At 40.2% G+C, this 15,065-nt stretch overlaps 1 protein-coding gene across 2 annotated transcripts in view; it reads left to right on the top strand.

Moving 5' to 3' along the window:
• Positions 1-15,065, top strand: part of PLCB1 (phospholipase C beta 1) — a 547,711-nt gene that overhangs the window by 339,165 nt on the left and 193,481 nt on the right. The gene's annotated exons all lie outside the window — the stretch shown is intronic.

The following is a 15,065-nucleotide window of genomic DNA, read 5'->3' as shown; positions in this document are numbered from 1 at the left end:
TCTGGGTTCTTTTTGGGGCGGAGGGACCCCTTGCAGTTTAGCTGCTGCGCCATCCCTCTGGGGGGGAAACAGGACACCTCCTACCCGACCTGACGGGGAGGTATGTACCAGGCCAATTGGTGCATTAACTCAAAATAGAGTGTACTCAATTCTGTCTCAGGGTGTTTGGATCACATGTAGCATTAAACTGATACTGTGCCTAGCCCATTAGTACCAAATGTACTCCGAGGCCCTATATAACTTAAGCATCTCTTCCTAGGCCTACAACCTGATCCTCTTTTATTTGGAGATACTGGGCACAGTTTGAGGTCTTCTGTGTATACAAAGCACGTGTGTTACCATTCAGCCATGGTTCCACCTCTCCTCTCCAGCCAAAAACAAATTTATAAGGGGAAAAAAATGTCTTCACACAGTCAGTTTCAATTTGGTTGAAATGCCTTCGAGAACATAGACCATTTAGGTGCTGTCTTTTCCTATGAAAAAAAGCTCTCATCTCTTATATTGAGACAAATGTCTTCAGGGATGTGGTGTGAGATGCATTGTAGATGAGAGAAATGTGTTCATTAAACAACAGATCGCAAAATCTGATACTTCACTGGGGCGCTGAGTAGCTACATAATTTGCTGCTCAAGTTAATGGGAATGGCACAGTGTGAAACGTCATATAAGAACATGGACCAGAATAAAAGGGTGGAACAGTGGGAGGGCACATATAGCTTTCTTTATCAAAGCAAAAATCTGTTGTGTGTAACCAAAAGAAGGTTCATTCCTAGGCCAAATTACTTACTATATATACTTGACTATAAGTTAATGTCATGTATAAGTTGAGGGCAAATTTTGAGGCCAAAATTAAGGATTTTGCCATGAACCGTGGATAGGTCAAGGGTAAAACTTAGGGGCGTATAGCAAAAGATCTAAAAGATGAAGCAAAGCAATGTCAAAGAACTTACAAAATTCCAGCAGACATAACTCTTTGTGCTTGCTCTTAAGACTGGATTGATGAGAGAGAGTAGAGGGGGATCGATGCTTCACATATTATACTCTTGCTTTTCAATGGGGGATGATTCCATCTTTTAAATAAGAGTTAAGATGCAATACTTACACTGACCCGTGGATAGGTAAACTCAGAGTTTTTTTGGTCAGTTTTTGACCTAAATTTCTAGACTTATACATGAGTATTTACAGTACTGTATAGAAACTAAAGATGATACCATAGGGTAAAAAAGGAGTTCACTGTGTGGAAAACATTTTTCCATTCATGCTAGTCTTGAGTTAAGGATGCTTGAAAAATTTAGTCTTTGTGAATTTTGATAAGAAATGACCTGATCCATACCTTTCAGACTAATGTGCCAGTAATAACATAGCCATCGATTGACTTACCCAGTTACAGGAAATTGCGGCACACTTTTTATCTCAAAAAAAAAAAAGTATGAAAATACTTTTTAAAAATTTTCTTTTAAGAGACAATATATTTAGAAATATGTGTTTTGAGGAGGGAAAGGATATTTTAAAATGATTAAATTATCCATTTTTGGTGGACGATTGTTGTTGTTTTAAAAATCACAGTTTAACGTGGAAAGGGGACAGAATATATTAATTAATGCATATGTGAAGCCACAAATTCCATGTATGAATGTGACATAGACTGGAAACTGTATGACTCACCTATCCCTAGGTATGGGCTGTATCATTAAATTATTGGATTTTATCTGTTATCTACCTAACCAAAAAAATGAGACTAAAAATAAGTTGTCTTGTGTATCTGTATACTTAGGCATTGACTGAAAGGTTTTTTGAAAATATTTTAAATAAATATGGGGCTCGACAGACCAGCAAAAAGCTCTGGCCTGAACAGGCGGTGAGGGCTGAGCATCCCCACGCTCCAAGCCCATACCATACGGCATGCACCATGATGATGCATACCGGGCACAGTGCCCAAATGGCACTGGATGGAAGGGGACTAATGATTTCCAGGATGCTGCTTAGAGCAGCTTCCTTTTGCTCCCTAGAGGGAGCAGATTGGTGCTGCTGTGTGAGGCTGCTATGGCACTGATCCAAGGGGGAAAGAGCTGGCATTCAGCCGCCCGTCTGTACAGCCCCTACACTGACATTGAACTGGAAACACATATGGATGTGTAACTTACAGAAACTGAGAATGTTTACAAATGCACCCTTTCTAGAAATTTCACTGTCTTTTCTTTAAATATCTTGAATATTGTATTTAAATAGAATCCTTAAAAAAAGTATGGTAAGGTGGTTGTAGCTCTACTGTAGTCACTTGTAGTGAAAGCAAATAGAAAAAGAAACGCAAAGAAACATAAAAGAATCAGCTTCTTCTGCTCTCCACCGTCTTCCACCAGCCCCTAAAGTGTAGTGGAACCTGTTTACCATTGAGTTTCACTGTGTTCCCCCTGCAGGGCTTTTTTATCTCTGATTTCTTGATAATACTTTTTAGCCTGTCTAGGAAATACACCTAATTTTTAGTCATACATCTGGAGGTTCAACTTACTGTAATTTTTGCATAAATCTCAGTTTATTCATTTAATGCAACAAAAGTAGTGACTAGATTCAGTGGTCGATAAAGTGTGACACACATTCTGGATTCCCCATTTGTAAATTAAGATAAGATCATCTGACATTGTGAAATTTGACTTTCCCCTTACTTTCCATTTTTTAAACATTTTTAGTTTGGCGATACTTTTTGAACACAGTTGTGTTTATTAAATACAGCTAACTGTATTCTTATGGAAATTATTTCACAATTTACATTACCTCTGAACAGTCAGCTGTCTTGATGAGAGACATCAACTCTGTCTGTCTGTCTGTTTAGTCTCCAAATTATGTCCAGCTGTATCAGACATGGCCAGCTGTTGCCCTGTTATATTTATAGAGTTGCTAGTATCCTTATTTCTGCCTCATGAATCCTGCTCCTTTTGTGCCAGGCCACCTTGATATATCTGCCATTTTAAAGTCAATCCCCTGTAATAGTTGGGATGTTCAAATTCCATCTTTCCTCCTTCTTCATACTGCTGCGTTTGAGTGAGAGATACGTTAGTCCCACTGTGCACAGACACTATTGCTGCTTGTTGAAACAAAAGAGGGAGAAATTATGGTATATTTACATATTCCCTCCTGCATCCATGAAGGAGTCTGTGCTCTGGCTTTTGTGTGTGTCTACAGATGATGTTGCCTCTTTGAGGGGGAGAGTCCATGGTGACCAAGAAACTGGTCATTGTTATCTCACTATAATGCTACCTCTCCTGAGAGGGGGGGCACTATTATGACCTCCTAATGATGCTAACTGCTTGAGGGAGAGAAAGACTGATCATTGGTAGTTGACAGTGATGGTGCTTCCGTGAGAAAGAAGGAATGGCCATTGTTGCCTCATAGTGATGCTGCCTTCCTGAGGGAAAGAGATTGGCCAAGGTGACATCTCATGGTGATGTCACGTGCCTGAAGAACAAGGACTGACCATTTCAGCTTTTTGTTGATGCTTTATACTTGGAAGAGCGAGGCTGTCCATTTAATATCATGTCGATGCTGTCCTTCAAGCGTGAGTAACTGGCCAGTGTGTCGTCCCACATTTTCTACCTTCCTGAAAGAGGTTTGGAACGTCACCTTGCATCTTTCAAATACAGTCTAGTAACTTCTTTAACGAGAGAGATGCATTATAAACCAGATAAGAAAGAAGTGTTTTTTATTTTCTTTCACATCCTCTTGAATGGAAACTTCCCTTAACAGGCATCTCATTCTATATTCTTAAGATGCAGGATGACTACCTTTTGACTGGTTGATTTCCTTCCAATAGAAGCATCATTAAGCATCTACTGTCTGTTCCACTGTTCCCTGTGAGATGTTTTTCCCACAAGAGAGCCACTGAAGATTTAGAAGACACTCTTTGAGAATGTGACAGCATCAGAGAGCTAACATGGTCAGGTTTTATCTGCCAACAGAGCAGGAATAGGCAAGTTTGGCAGGTCAGGAGTCCATTTCTTTGCCTTTGTGTCCCTTGGGAAGACACACAGACAGCCAAAAAAAAAAAAAAAAACACCCTGCAAAGGTGTGTGGAGGATATTTTGGAAACATAAATCTGTATCTGAAAAATCAGTACTGTGCTTTTTGATATTAAGTAGCGCAGGAGAGTCTACAGTACAATAAATGAAGTGTAACTCTTGTCTTCTGGGAGAGATGATTGTTGCTCCTCCTTCTCCTCCTCCATCACCACAACTATTGCTTCCTTTTATAAGGAAAAGTGAAGTTGAGGGGAGTCCAGGGCTTCAAATCAGCCTTGGGAGCTCTGCCAAAGCTGCAGTTAACACAGTCATTTCAGTATTCATGATAACTAGGTTTTTAAAAATCTTTTGTTGTTGTTATCCACCATCGAGTCGACCTCGACCCAGGGCATCCCTGTGGTTGAGACATCTCCAAGACTCCCTATGCTCCACTGCTCTGTAAATTCATACCCATGACCTCCTTAATAGAGTCTACCCATTTAGCATGTGGCCTTCCTCTCTTGCTGCTTCCCTCAACCTTTCCTAGCATTATTGTTTTTCCCAGTGAGTCGTGCCTCCTCATGATATGGCCAAAGTACAACAGCTTCAGTCTAGTCATCTTGGCTTCACAAATCTCTCTGAGATTTGTGGTGTGATCTGCTATAGGAACCATTTGTTTGATTTCTTGGCTGTCCATGGTAACCTCAGCACTCTTCTCCAGCACCACAACTCAAATGAATTAATTCTCTTCCTATCTGCTTTCTTAACTGTCCAGCTCTCACATCCATATATGGTAATAGGGAATGAAGTGGCTTGTATAATTCTAACTTTCTTGCTCAGTTGTATGTCTTTACATTTTGAAATATTTTCTAGTTCTCTCATAGCTGCCCTCCCCATTCATAGTCTTCTTACAATTTCTTGACTGCAGTCCCCACTCTGATCAATATTTGATCCCAGGTACGAACATTCTATTACTATTTCTATTTCCTCATTGTCTAGATTGAATCTGTGTACATTTTCTATGGTCATTATTTTTGTTTTCTTTGTGGTCATCAATAAGCCTGCATTTGCACTTCCTCCTTGATCTTCCAAGTGGTAGTTGTTCCAAGTCTGTGATGTTTTCAGTTAGTAGTATGGTGTTGTCTGCATATCTTACATTGTTGATTTTCACTCCTCCTTCTTCTGTGTCCAGTCCTGCTTTTCATATAATATATTCTGCATACAAGTTGAACAGATAGGGCGAGAGGATACAGCCTTGTATTACCCCTTTGCCAATTGGGAACCATTCTGTTTCTCCATGTTCTGTCCTGACAGTAGCCTTGTGTCCTGAATAAAGATTTCTCAAAATCTATTTTAAAATCTATAAAATCCAAACTAACACAAAGCGAAGTCTCTTTTCCACATCTCTAAACTATATGGTGGAAAAACCTTTGATCCAGGTACAGAAGGAAAATCAGGGAGAATGTATTTCTAATAAACATGTAGTACACTTAATCCTTGTATTAATGTCTGGCCCAGTCTTTCTCTTCTTAGCCTTTACCTGCACAAAAGTAGGAGCTCTTAGATTTTAGTTATAGTAATTTCTTATTGACTGATAGTACTAGATATACTTTTCTGTTGGTTTCGGTGTCTACTGTTAAGGAAAAAGCAACATGGGATATACAGTAAATGAAATAAAATATGTATGTGAGAGTCAGGATAACTCAGCAGAAGCCAATTGAGAACCACACAGGTGTAAATGGTAATACAATTAACAAGTCCTGAATGCCAAGGACAAGAAATGTAAAGTGGATAATTGGACACACCTGACAATTGTTAAGTGGTCAAGGCTGAGATGATGAAATCATTAATTGTAGGATGAACCAAGAGAACCAATGAGAATGGTGTACACGCCTACTGGGTGGAAACAGACAACAGTGGGTGGTACCATGCATTGACTATAATAATGACTATGCATCCCAATGTATTTTGTGGGTAGTAGTAGTGGATAGTGAGGAGTTGAGTATTGTTGTGTTGGATAGTTTTGGAGCTGTATATAGTAGAATAAAGTAGATCTTTTATTTAAGACTACTGAGTTGTCTGGTGTCTTGGGTGAAGCTACAAGAACCAGCTGGATCCTGAAGAAGGGTGAAGACTTCTGTGGAAGCAAGCGTGAGAAGGCTTGGAGAGTTTGTCGGGGTCTTCAGCCTATTCTCTGTAACTCTTGCTAAGCTACAACCACTGGCCAAAACTGGTCAGCGCGGTGCACAACCAGGTGGTGAGTTCGAGCCAGAGGTGAAGAGCTACAACTCCCATCATCCCTGACATCTACTACCATGCTAACCTCTCTATAAATAAACTCTAAGTGTAGCTTTCCCTGAAGGATAACTATTATGTGACAACCATGTGCTCCATATAGTTATTCATTCACTATATTTATGTTGAGTTAATGGTTGAATATCTTCCAGAGCATCCAGTGGCTTGACATGTTGCCCTGTGTTCAATTAACTATGGTTAGAGAAAGAGTATTTCTTTTTTCTGTCACATTTCTTAAACATGCCTTTTCTACCACTCAAGTTTTCTTTTCTTTTTGCTCCACCGAATCCGTCTCTTATTCCTTTGGTTTCTGCCTTTGTCCTTCCTATGTTAAGTGTAAGATTTGCTGTACATAGTGGGGATTATCTCTTGTCTATATTCTTGGCTATGTAAACTAAACCCCTCCTTGCTTAACATTGTCATGCGTGTCCTTTTCTTTGTGTACTGTCACCACTCTTGCCAAAAAATCTCATGATAGGTTTGCCTAAGGGTTGCCATAAGTCAGAAATGACTTGAAGGCACACATCATCAACAGCAAATACTACTTTAGAACAATAGGAGAAGTTTAGCAGGCTCCTTATCATTTTATGTGTAGCTGTAAACCAATACAGATATGCCTGGGAGTTAGTCCTACTGAATATATTGGAACTTACATGGTAAGAAATGAGTGCAGTATTGTTCTGCATGAGATGAATGTACCCAGATGGCCTGGCTGCTGTTACACTGCTGGAGACAAAAAGCTTCTGAAATAAAATGCTAATTGCACCACGAACACTAGAACAGTTCTGTCCCATCAAAGTAACATAGAATCTGCAGTTCCTTTATAATCCCTATATCCATCTTAAATTTATTTCTCAATAGTCTTGATGTAAATGCTTTGTAAGAACCATAAACCAGAAGTCTGTGATTCTTTGTGTTGTAAATACTATCAGCCGAAACCTGCACAGGATGGCAGTCTCATTCTGTTCTGCGAGTTGTGTTCCCCCTTCCTTCCCACCCCATTTCTCTTAAAGAGGGAGTACATATTCACAACTAGCCAAGGCTACACAGAAAGCAGAGACACATTACTTTTCATACAGACACTGTTACAAGTTTAAGAAGGCTTCTGTTTGGAATAGTGGGCCAAATATTATTTTTGACATCTATATGTCTAAAATGATAGTTGTGCCACAAAGAGCAATGTATAATAGAGCAAAGGATATACTTTTCTGAGTTCCAAGTGGGTCCACCTTAGGAAACTCTTCTGTCTAGTAATGTAGCTACGTTGTTTTTCATACCTGAGGACATTAGACAGATATGTTTTCCTATGTCCATTTGGGGTGCTTGGCTCTTGGAAGTTTTACTGTGAGCCAATGGCACTGTTAATACCATTTTGGATCACAACCTGCTAGATAAGGCTCTACCTCTCAGATAGAGTTTTTTTTGTACCCTTCTGCTGAAAAATAATAGAAATTGAACCCTTTCCCAAGGGACAGTTGAAACATTATGATTTTACTTTAACTGTCGTAGCAAAATCCTATGAAAGACTGCGAGTTGCAATTGGTCAGAAACATTTTGAAAAAAATGGGTTCCAAATGCTCCCTAAACTCAAAATCCCAGGATTTCATAGGGTGTTACCATGACATTTATATGGAATTCATAGTGCTATAATTGTGCAGTGTGTAAAAGAGTCCTTGTTGTTTGAGAAACAGGAACATTTGACATGTTCTTTCTGAGCACTCTTTCTAGCATTTTCTGTGCACAGATTAGAGAAGCTAATGGGGTTGCAGGTGAGTGACAACAGTGGGGAGAGAGAAGACCCCTAACAGGGACATCATAATCAGGGGACAACTACGGACCTAGATAACAGATTATAGCTTTCTGTATGAAAGTGAAATTCACTTTAATGTGATTTTTAAAGAGAGCATTTGGAATCCTGACCCATGGAGCTCCTCTGATGTTTCTGACCAACTGCAAATCACAGGATTCCATGGGTTTTTGCCATGACAGTTAAAGATCTGTATATGAAGGAAGAAGGACAGGCAAACAGTACAGACAAATGATGAAATATACAGGTTGGACTGCAAACCTGTGGCATAAATAAATAGTATCAAAGGAGCTTTTTTTAAATTATGTGTAATTAATATACTGTACGTCTGTGCCCTACGGCCATGTCTATGATATACAGTATATGACTACCAAATACACAAGGAGCTTAAACAAAGGGAAGTTTTTAAATATCTTCCAGTCTTTCAAAATGGACAGGTCATCATACAAAGGGGGTCAGATTACAGGTGAAATGGTGCTTGGAGTCAGGAAGTGCATTACCATGTCTGCAAGCAGCAGTACCTTTATTGGACCAACTGCAAAGCATAAAATACATTATATGAGCTTTTGAAGCTTCACTAATTTTTTCATCAGGCAAATACGTTAAAAATCATAAAGGGAAAAAATGATGACGTTGGCGCTGTACAGACCGGTGGATACGGTGCCTCCGTCACGTGCTAGGGGTTGGCTGAGGACGCAGCGCCGATACTGGCCTCACCCCTAGCACGTGACGGGGCCATCAAAATGGTGGCGCTCTGTACATACGAGTGCCGCCATTTTGATGCGATGGACGTGTAGTGTCCGCACGTCCCGTCGTGCTGGCAACGTCATCAGTGCACCATTTGCGCACTCGAGAGTCGCAAGCATGACGCAAAAAGAACCCACTTTTTGCGGGTTCTTTTTCCACTGCCGGGAAGCCTCGCTGTATGGCAGCTGTGGCTTCCTGCCTGCAGAAATGGAGGCGGCGGCAGACCACCCTTTTTGGCCAATCTGTATCCTGCCGTTGTTAGTGTCACAGGCCTACACTCTGTATGAGATGTTGTCAGTTAAGGTGATATTGAGGGATTCCTGTGCAGGCAGAGGCCAATCCCACCATGAATCCCATGGTGGGAGAAAGGTGGGATATAAATCCTTGAAATAAATACATAAATCCCCTTACTGGTCATGTGAGGACCAGAGACAAAAAGCACTAAAAGACAGGTAATACAAGTTCAACTCCGTTAGCAACAGAAAAGAAACTTTTCTTGAGATCCAAATTCTCTGGCATTTAGAGAAATGTTTCTGGGTTTTATTACACTAAAATATTTTGTGTTACTGTCTTCTGGTGTGATTAATCTCTGTAGCACTTAATGCCGCAAGAAGGTTTAGTTCTGGAACAAAGCAGTGTTGATTAAATGGTTGGTTATTTTTGGAAGGTGGGAAAAAGTAGGAAGGATTGACTGAAATGCTGAATGATCCTCTGTACATTGATAAGAATCTGGCACTAAAAATTATCACCTTTTTGTCTTTCATTGTGTGCCTGTCTCCCTACAAGACCTTTAGTGATAAAGTGCTTTGCAAATTAAATACCGGTGTCCCATGTGTTGTGATGGAGCAAAGATATATCTCTCTGAAGATTGGCTTAACTCCTTGCTTCCACTTTTCTGTGTTTGCCTCTGCTGTTCTTATGGCTGGGAATGGAGCTGAGGACTGAGGAGAGAAGAAAGGGTCAGTTTTGGGCAAATTCAGAACTTCTGTGCATCAAAGAGTCCAATGTGTTCAAATAACAAAGAATTTTATTGAGAACACATAGAAATTCAGTGTTTAAGCCAGAACTGCCCTCCCAAATCCAAAGGACATATTGAAACCCCAACACCTAAAACTCCTCCCTCTTCCAAACCTAGTCCCCACCTCCAATTCCCACAGTCTATGCCCCACAGGTAACAAGGCCCCCTTGGCCATTCCCACAAACTAGCCCTTTCTGTCAATACCTGCCCCCAACTTTCTTCAGCCAACATCCCACGCATTGCAAAAGCTATCATTCCCATAACTAGTAAGCTGCCTCTTCAGGGCCATCTGTTCTAGCCCTTAGTATTCATTTTTAAAACTGCATGAAGTGATTTTACTTATAAATAGTAAAAGTTTCATATTATGGTGAGTCACTCTGTAACCAGTATTAACCAGGCTCTGCACCTGGTGTTACCTGATGTGGGGACAGGATTTTTGGGATCAGTACACACAGCCTCGCTCAGTGCTGTCATGAGGAAAAGGATGGCATGGCATGCCACGGGGTGGTGGAAGCCCTACTGGGTGTCACCCCTCTTCAGAGGTGTCACTAGTGTGGAGCACACCAGTGCACCCCCGTAGAGATGCCACTGTCTGTAACAAGTGTTCTTCAAACTCAAAAGAAAGAGAGAGAACTGCAGACTCCAAAATGGAGGATGAATACACTGATGTGGGAAGAGAAAGAAAGCGGGGAAGTCTTCCACAAAGTGGAAATGAATAAACACATTGTGAAGTCGAAGGCTTTCATGGCCGATATCCATAGTTTTTTGTGGGTTTTTCAGGCTAAGTGGCCATGTTCTAGAAGAGTTTCTTCTTGCCGTTTCACCAGCATCTGTGGCTGGCATCTTCAGAGAATGCTTGCCTGGAAAGGACTTGGGTATATATATTGTGTGACCTGGAAAGGCAGGAGTGATTTGCATGTGTATTGTTTGTTGCTGATCGCAGTCCTCAGGGTGGGAGGGTCTGCACAAGAGGATTAATGTCTGCTTGATAGTGCTCATTGTCTGCTGGAAGATTTCTCATTTGCATTTGTTGAGTCTTCTTCTTGCTATTTTTCAGGACTGGTAGCCAAATCTTGTTTACTTTAAGGGTTTCCTCTTTCCTGTTGAAATTGCCCAGGTGTTTGTGGATTTCAGTGGCTTCCCTGTGCATCTTAACATGGTATTGGTTGACATGGTCCAGAATTTCGGTGTTTTCAAACAGTATTTTATGCCCATGTTATGTTACAAGCCATCCTGGGTTTGTAGGTCTGTGTCAAGGAGACCAGAAAGGAGCCTACTTGTTTCTCAGTCAGAGTTCTGAGGCCTTCGCATAGGGAAAAGTGACAGCTTGGCCAGATGGGTTTTGCAGGACTATGTGTTTTGGGGACAGAAAGGGTGAGAAGTAAGGAGGCATGAAAGATAACTCTTTGTGGTTTACCTTTCCTTTTATCTCAAGTGGATGGTTGCTTTCAACAGATAAAAGCTGCTTCCTGTTCTTCATCCCCTGACCCTCGGCCTCTTACAGTTGCTTTTGGTATATTTGTTACCAGAGGCTTCTGCAACAAAATATACCTATGCATCCTGTAAGCCAGCCATTGCTGCCTCCAGGATGCTAGTAAGATGCCAAGAGTTTAATCTGGACATTCCATAACTGCCCAGCTCTGGTTTGTCCATTTCCATTTTGCAACTAACATCCAGTATTCTAGGACTACTGAACATGCTCATTTCTTATTAGGCTATTCTGTGTGTGCAGATGTGGGCTACTTTATAATGTTAAAAACAATAACAACAACACACAGTTCCATACATGTTAGTATTTCTAAGAAATGATTCCTTCATTTTGTTTCTCAGTGGCCTCTATTTTGGCTTTAGAATGATATCACCTTTCTTGGAATTCAAAGATATAACCATGTTAATCTGTAGGATCAGTATATAGAGAAATCTTGTAGCACCTTTGAGACTAACTGAAAGAAAGATGCATTCGGTGACTTTCTTGGCCATTCCAAATCCAGGAAAATCACTTGAAACAGTCTAGGCTCACCCTATAAAGTAACAAAAGTATTAACAAAATCATAAACGGAGTGAATATTTTATTATTATGTGTAAGCTTGTAGTTTATTATTGCACTTGTCAATTGTAGTTTGTTTCTCTTTTTAAATTTTGCTGGTCATTGACCAAATAAAACTATATGTATGGGATTTGAAACAGTGGGAATAGGAATTAAGTTAGAGAGATGGCAAAGAAGAAGTGAATAGAAAAGCATAGGATGAGTGATTAATGAGATACCATCTGCTTATTATTTATTTGTTTTAATCATAATTCCTCAGAGTTTGATAACTGCTGTCTCTGCATGACATTTGCACCTGGAAGCAGCAAAGCAGTTCAGTTTCCATTTATATTTTAGCCGAAGTGAAACATCTTCCCTCTGTTTGTGTAATAAGTAAATAAATAAATAAAATCCATGCTTATCCAAACATAAAACCATTTCTGTATTTGGAAACATCTTTCAAAATGGTCCTGAAATTCTGACAGTTCTTAGCTATGTGGGGGTAAATGAAGACGGAAAGACTACAATACGTGGAAATTAGCAAATCAGATCTTTCCAAAAGCCGTAGAATTCCTAAAATACAGTCTTGAATTTTCAGAAGAAGAATGAGGAGTGAGGAAAGAGAGTAATGTAAGAAGATTGATTTAAGCCACATTTGGCCTGAAACATGAAATCTGTGTTCTTATGCACTGTAGGAATGTCTGAGTGAAGGTTAAGGACTTCTGACAGTACTGAAGATGCCAAATGCATGGTTCACTGGAGAAAGAAGGTCTGTGTCAAGGAGACCAGAAAGGAGCCTACTTGTTTCTCAGTCAGAGTTCCGAGGCCTTCGCATAAGGAAAAGTGACAGCTTGGCCAGATGGGTTTTGCAAGACTATGTGTTTTGGGGGCAGAAAGGTTGAGAAGTAAGGAGGCATGAAAGATAACTCTGTGGTTTCAAGGTTGGATGACAGGGAAGTTTTCCAAGCAGTCAGCACTGATGGGGGGATAGAGGTAAGAGTCAAAAGAAGAAAGTGCTACATGCTCAGAATAGTGATGGGTTCAGCACAGTTTCTCACAGTGTGGGAAGCGTCAGTTAAAACATGTGACTGCTATTACATCAAAGGGACTTTGACATATGACTGTTAAGCTGCAATTTCCAAATAAACAGTCTGTTTATTAATTATCCAGAGGAAAATAATGTACCTTAACTTCAGTTAACTGCAGGTTTAAAATAATAATAATATAGCAACAACAACAACAACAACAATACCTATATCTGAATTGATCAGTGGGCTTATTGTTTTTCTTCTAAAGTGTTCAAATCATCAGGGCCAATGTGGTGTCATGGTTTGGAGTCCAGGTTCAAATCCCTGCTCGTGCATAAAAACCCACTGGGTGACCTTGGGCAGCATGATGTTGTGGTTTGGATGGCAATGGAAAACCCACTCTGAAGAAACTTGCCAAGAAAACCCTATGATAGGTTTGCCCTAGGGTCTCCATCAGTCAAAAAGTACTTGGAAGCACACAACAACAAAACCAAATCATCAGATTACTGCTATCTTTCCTGAACACACTGATTTCTCATGTATACCCACGTGAGGCTTAAATATAATTAATACTCACCATAAAATTACTCGGTAAAATTAATTATTAAGATATATTTTTGTTGAAGGAGTAGTACTTTAGGAGTAGTACTTTGCCAGAAGTAGTAGTTCCACTACATGCACATTTGGTTCAGGATAGGTGTATGCTTGCTCAATGTATTTTTAAAATCCATACCAAAATATGTCAAGTACTTTCTGGATAATGATGTTCAAATGGAATTAAGTATGTTATATGTACAGCACTGGTGGCTGGTACTTTGCATGTCAGTGATGTGGTTAATCCACCCTGGGTTTTAGTCCAGATTTGAAAAGAGTTCTCCATGGGACTCTTGGATAGTTCCTTTAAAATATAGACTAAAACCTAGATTCGCCACCACACTGACATGGAAGCCACCAGACACTACCATATGTACTTGAAAAAGCCATCATTTGGTTTATTTCTCCATTGCTAGAATATTTGAACTTGATCATTCCATTTTATGAACCATGTTGAAGGAGAGCTGACATAGAGTGGTGGCTAAGAGAGATGGAATTAGGAATCAGAAAGTCCCTGATTCAAATTTTACTTCCGCCATAGACTCAGTAGGCACTCCATTGTCTGTAATATGGGATCAAAAATATTGGCATGGTAGGGCTCTTGTAAAGATTAAAATAAAATATATCTGAAACACTTTGAAAATACAAGAATGCTTGTGTGTGTAATATTGGACTTGGAGGTTCAAATATCTGTTCAGCCATGGAAATCCCCAGTGACTTTGAGTAAGTCTTAGCTTTTTAGCGTCTTATCTCTCAGCCTAAGAGGAAGGCAGTGGCAAAGCTCTTGAGAAAAGATCTTGTGAGGATAACTCTATGAGAAGGTGTCCATAAAGTGGAATTAGCTTAAAATCAAATAACAACAAACAAAAAATGTTTCTCAATTTTTCCCCATTCTTCTGAGCCACCCTAATGTAGGCTGGTTGTCTTTCCTCCATCAGAGTTTGGGAGAAAGTACTTTAAACAAACAAACAAACAAACAAACTACAGCTCCTAGATTCCTCCAGCCACAATGGTCATTCTGCCAGTTGTAAAGGTAAAGGTTGTCAAGTCATGTCTGTCCATAGGGGGCGGTGCTCATCTCCGTTACTAAACTGAGTAGCTACTCTGTGATCAAGTGGCCAGCATGACTCCACTGAATGCTGATACCTTCCCACTGAGAAGTGGTACCTATTTATTTATTTGCATTTACATGCTTTCAAACTGCTATGTTGGCAGAAGCTGGGACTAGTGATGGGAGCTCACCCCATCATGTGGCACCTGGGCCTTGAACTGTCAACCTGCCAGTCTTGCAATCAATAGTGTCAACATCTTAACCACTTGAGCCACCACTGAATACCTTCTCCCCCAAAATTTCTGGACTGTACCTTCTCCTTACTTGTAGGCTCAGACCATGATCTCCACATTTTTCTTCCTTACCTTCCACACACAAACTTTCAGGTGTGAATGGATTGTGCCTGTTTTGAACACATTTCTACTAATAGTAATGGTTTGTATATATTTTTAAAAAGAACTTAGTGAATGGGTGTATGTGTGCGTGCAACTGTGCCTGTTTTCTTAGA

The sequence above is a fragment of the Sceloporus undulatus genome, chromosome 1, assembly GCF_019175285.1.
Source record: "Sceloporus undulatus isolate JIND9_A2432 ecotype Alabama chromosome 1, SceUnd_v1.1, whole genome shotgun sequence".
NCBI classification, from domain to species: Eukaryota; Metazoa; Chordata; class Lepidosauria; order Squamata; family Phrynosomatidae; genus Sceloporus; species Sceloporus undulatus.
The sequence above is the reverse complement of the archived record's forward strand: the minus strand, read 5'-3'. Positions and strand labels throughout refer to the sequence as shown.